The 5,226-nt window shown below is 37.9% G+C and overlaps 1 long non-coding RNA gene across 1 annotated transcript; it reads left to right on the top strand.

Annotated features, from left to right (window-relative positions):
* Positions 1-144: 144 nt before the first annotated feature.
* LOC131699084 (uncharacterized) lies at positions 145-5,068 on the top strand. The gene is made up of 3 exons (XR_009308015.1): positions 145-412; positions 1,482-1,758; positions 2,297-5,068. It is a non-coding gene; the product is annotated as an uncharacterized LOC131699084 (long non-coding RNA).
* The last annotated feature ends 158 nt before the right edge of the window (positions 5,069-5,226 follow it).

Here is a 5,226-nt window from a genome sequence, read left to right as displayed (position 1 = left end):
TATGCGTATTAAGTAATTACCCACCCCTATTCCGAGTTACGAAGTTCTAGGCTCCCACTTGGAATCTACTAACACCAGGATAGGGGAATTTTACGATTTTTTTTTTTTTTTAATGTATCAAAGTATTATCCTGCAATAAATTTATACAAAACCATTACATTTTTATAAAAAAATAATTAATTAAGATTATGTTAATAAATAGTATTTATTTTAGCAATGACTTAAATCTCTCCACCCCTCCTCAGAAAGTGTAATCCTCCGGATGTTTTGCATTGCTGTTTTATCGTCATGGTCTTGAGTCCTGGTTGCTGCGCGTAATATTGTTAAGTGACGGTATTGACAAACATAAAGTCTGCAAATATAATGCGGAAATCAGGATGTCGCCCCACAGACGCAATGGGTTGTAATTAAGGTAAGCAGTGTGACAACAATTAACAGTGTAAACTACACATTTTCATTTTCCATTAGTACAATTATGAATATTTAACATAAGAAAATAAGGAAGAAGGCCATTCGGCCCATCTTGCTCGTTTGGTTGTATGTGTTTGGTAAAATACAATTAGGAAAATAACATTAATTGTGGCACACAGCACATACAGAGACGTCTTTCTTTAGCTTTGAAATAAAGAATGGGGTCCAGACGATTACAGAAGCAGTGATAATATCTCCTTGCGTGGCACCAGTGCTTGTTGCATAGACACGGTATCGACTGCAATATTATTATTGTTATTTATTTCTTAGCAGACGCCCTTGTCCAGGGTGACTTACAATTGTTACAAGATATCACATTATTTTTTACACATTATTTATACATACAATTACCCGTTTATATTGTTGTTGTTTTTTTTTTTACTGGAGCAATCTAGATAAAGTACCTTGCTCAAGGGTACAGCAGCAGTGTCCCCCACCTGGGATTGAACCCACGACCCTCCGGTCAAGAGTCCAGAGCCCTAACCACTACTCCACATTGCTGCCCAATAGCGCTGGTCAGCTGTCTTAGGTTTTTTGTACTGTGCACCAACAAGTGATTGGTGTGAAGTTTTTTTTTTTTGTTTGTTTGTTTTTTAATGCAAAGTCACTTAATGTAGCATTCTGACGGCAAGTAATTGTTGTCCACACGGTTAAATTATCGTTTGAGGCTGGTGCATGTTCTGTGTGTAACAGCAAGTGTTTCCAGCAGGAAGGTTACAGGGTACTGACTGCTCTTTTCCATACAATTTGGAGACTTTTATGGAACATACACGTTAAATTTGCACTCCTCTAAAATAAAACTAATTTATGTTGCAAAGGCTAGTATTTAAAAATGAGAAACAAACAAGGCTCATTATAGAGTGGAGGAAACACCTTGAAAACCTGGAGCATCAGATAGTTCAGAGAAGCAAGGGTTTAACAGCTTGCTTAAGTGCATATACCACATTCCCTTGTGGTGTTTGTGTGTAATCAAAGCCCTTTGAAAATAATTAGTGTGGTTTGTTTTCCAGGCAGTCTCTGCAGTCACTGAGTCTGGGACGTCCCGTGAAAGCGGTGCCAGGGTCCCAGATGTCTGTGGAGTTGGCAGTGACCGGCGTGCAGGCCTTCCGCGCCCCATCCAGGGAAGGGGGGGGGCTGCAGAGGGGATGTTCTAGGAGGAGTGCTGTTCAGTGGTGCCAGGAGAGATGGAGCATCACAGCATCCAACCAGGCCAGAGGTCTCCACGACGCCCCTTTCAAAGAGCTCCCCGATCAGCAGAGCTAGCCTCAGAAAGAAGAACAAGTACAGGTGGGTCCCGCTGCGGCTTCTACATGCACACTTCAGGATTCTCACATTATTATCATCAGTGTTGTGGTTGTATTAAAATAGACAGACTGGTGAGGAAAATTTCTGAGCAATGAGTTCATGTCCTCATAGCTCTTTCATTGTTTTCATCACGCCTCTTGATTAAGATTTGCAGCCTGTAACACTTATTGTGCTGCAGTTCAAATATGGATTGCATCTAAACCACTGGAGTGAAATTGACAAACTGCTTAGAAAGCAATTGGGTAGAAAGCTGCAGAAATGCATTTCAAATGTGCGCATGCCATATACCAAACTAAAGTTTAAAAAAGAAAAAAGTGCACCAGTGATACTGTTAGAAGATATAACTAAATGGATTTTTAAATCTTTTTAAATCTTTTTTTTTTCTGTTTGAACAACAGGAGCTAACAAAACAATTGTGAGAAAATCCTAATAAGAATTGTAGTCAGCGGATCTCGCATGTTCCTGTGTAAAAGACACACACATTATTTATTTGTTTTTTTAATGGTGTTTTTAATGGCAGGGTCCGGTCATCCAGCCTGAGCAAGCCCACCTGGAGACCCAAGACCACGGGCTCCATCAAGACTAAACCCCCCTGGAGGTATTAAAGTGACCAGTTAACCAAGGAGAAGCACTGGAGCAGCAAGAATTAACATGAAAGAGCTGTGCATGGTTTGTGATAGGGAGTGCTTAGTGAACATACAGGAAGGAATCTATCTTGCAGGGCTGTGTTGAACCTGAAGGCTTTTCCCGAATGATAAAGGTGATTTGGACTAGTCGTTCTCCCTCCTAGGGATAGTAAAGGGCCCTTGTAAATGGTGCATGTATATGTCCTATTGCATGATTTGGATGAAGGTTGAGGTGAGATATACACTATGGTTAATGTGTATATGGCACCTTGAGATGAGTTTTGCACTAAATGTGTTCCTGTGTGTGTGTGTGTGCGTGTGCCTGTGGGTGTGTTGGAGTGTGTGTCTTTGTATAATGAAAAGGGACCACAAACAGATATGGACAGAAAAGATTTGTTTTTATTTTAGTTTAGTTTTTTTGCTGGATTTCTTGTAGCTACTGGGAGGGGAGAGGTGTACAAGCACTTATATGAAGTGAAGTGTCCAGAACACTAGTTATTGCTACTGAACCTCAATGTAGAAGTAATCTACTAAAACAGTTTTAAGTATCCTTTACCGATTGTAAATATTAGTGGGTCCTCCCTTAGCGTTGATTCCTATTCCTGGCACTGCCTGCGTGTTGGCATGGAGGCAGTGTGGACACATCACTGTCTTACTCTGTCTTTGTCATGGTGTGTAACGGATTGAGTACAAGCCATTTGCTACTACTGTCTTCTTGGCCCCCTTGTAAATGAGATGCAAATCTCAAGTTTTGCAGTATTAATTACCACAGTAATTTGATTTGTTTTTCATTGTGCAGATAATCAAATCCCCAATTCTCTCCCTGTTCATAAAATCAATTGAATTTGATTAATAATGTACTTCTTTCATACAAGTGATGTTGGTATTTGTATAACTGTTTGTATAAATTAATTAGGAGATGTGATACTTTTTATTGGACTAACTAAACAGTAATTAATCATAAGCTTTCAAGACCTCAAAGGTCTCTTCTTCAGGTAAAAGCTTTCCTACTTTCACCTGAAGAGACTTTTGAGCAGCGCTCCAGATAAGATTTTGGGTCTGGGAGTAATTTACCCTCTAATTTTAACACTCAGGGATTAAAGTGGATTTTCAGGGGTAAAATGCAACATTACCTTGATGTCATGAGTAATCTTGATAAATACTGTACAATCATTAATGGTAATGGGGTAGGCATTAAAAAAGAGCCTTCCATTTTAACTGCAGTGTTACTTTGAACTACTGTACAGCCATGCGTGTGTTCTACAAGATTCTTTATCGGCTCAGCAAATTTTTTTCGAGGTATCACACTGACTCTACCAATTAATTGCGTTACTTATATTTTAACATTAAATTCTTAAACTCAGTGAACATGTTAACTTCAATATCAAGCCATACAGGTAAATACAATAAGGACATTCATTAATAAGTTATACAAGTGTTACTTTTATATTATAAGCGCCTTTTTTTTAGCGGGGTGTTTACGCTTCAACCTGTGTAGCTTCAGCTTTTTTTTACTTTATTGTTACTGTGATTGGCTGCAAAGACAACAGGGCTAGCCAGAGATTGGATAATGTTTGTTGGGTTGTTCTTGGGTACAGTATCCTAGGAACTGAAGACATTGTATTCTGGGAGATTTAGTTAGTGGAAGTTTTAGGGGAAGCAGACAAGGTGTGCAGCAAAATTGCTATGCATATTTTTACGCATTCAATTCAAATTGAGTGCATATTCCGGCTTTTTTAATGTGTAAAAATGGCAGGTACACCGCTTATCTTGGCCGCTGCCTTTGAAGTCTTGAAAGCTTGTGATTATTTATTGTTTAGTTAGTCTCTTTGTCTATCATCTTTTGACTGATACGGCTACAATTTAATCTATAATATAATGTGTTGATTTGTATTTTTTATTTTTATGAAAGTAAATTTAATAAATATTTTTCTTCCTCAAAAAGGTCCTTGTCTTTGAACACAATGAGTACTGTTATTCACTGAGTGTAAGAGGTAGTCCTTATTTAAAGATTCCTACATACAGTCAGTCACACTGTCACACTGCAGATAAAATAGGATGTACGATTGACAGTACATTTGGAGATAATGATGCAAATGTTTTACGCAATACCAATAATATTTCTGAAGCACCACAAGTGCCCCTGTTAAAAATGCTCGATCTACTAGAGGTACTATATCTAGGCCACAATTGTGACAATATTCACCTTCAGAGACACAGGCTTTGTGTGCATCTCTGCAATGCAAACAGCTGAGGTTCTTCGGGTGAACAATAAGAACACAGTAAAGCATTTGTAGTTGAATGTAGATTTCTTTTTATATAATACATCCAATTAATATATTTCTTTCAATGGACTCGAGAGGAAGAGTGCCTCACGATGTGTAGATACATTAACAGAATCAGTACGTGCCAGTACTGCAGCAGACCCTTGGTACAGCACGTTTGGGTCACAGTGTAGAGAAAGTACAGCTGCTTTTAACAAGCAGTAGCTTGTTTTATTCTGGTCCAATTCATTCTCCTGATTTGAATAATAAAACAAGATGATTACTGATCCTTGAAATCGGCTCTTTATCAAGCATTATGGTCAAATATACAGTCGGCTCTCATTTAATATGAATTTCAAGAGACCAGCAAATAAATGTCATATCAGTAATTCTTATTCTCTGGAGTTTAAGCCAAATGCATACAGAGTTTGTTTTAAGGAGAATTGTATATGTATGTATAATATATATATATATATATATATATATATATATATATATATATATATATATATATATACCGGTAATATATGTTTTAAACCCCCCCCCCCCCCCCCAAAAAA

Source organism: Acipenser ruthenus, chromosome 21, assembly GCF_902713425.1.
Source record: "Acipenser ruthenus chromosome 21, fAciRut3.2 maternal haplotype, whole genome shotgun sequence".
Lineage (NCBI taxonomy): Eukaryota > Metazoa > Chordata > Actinopteri > Acipenseriformes > Acipenseridae > Acipenser > Acipenser ruthenus.
This window is presented reverse-complemented; position numbering and strand designations above follow the sequence as displayed.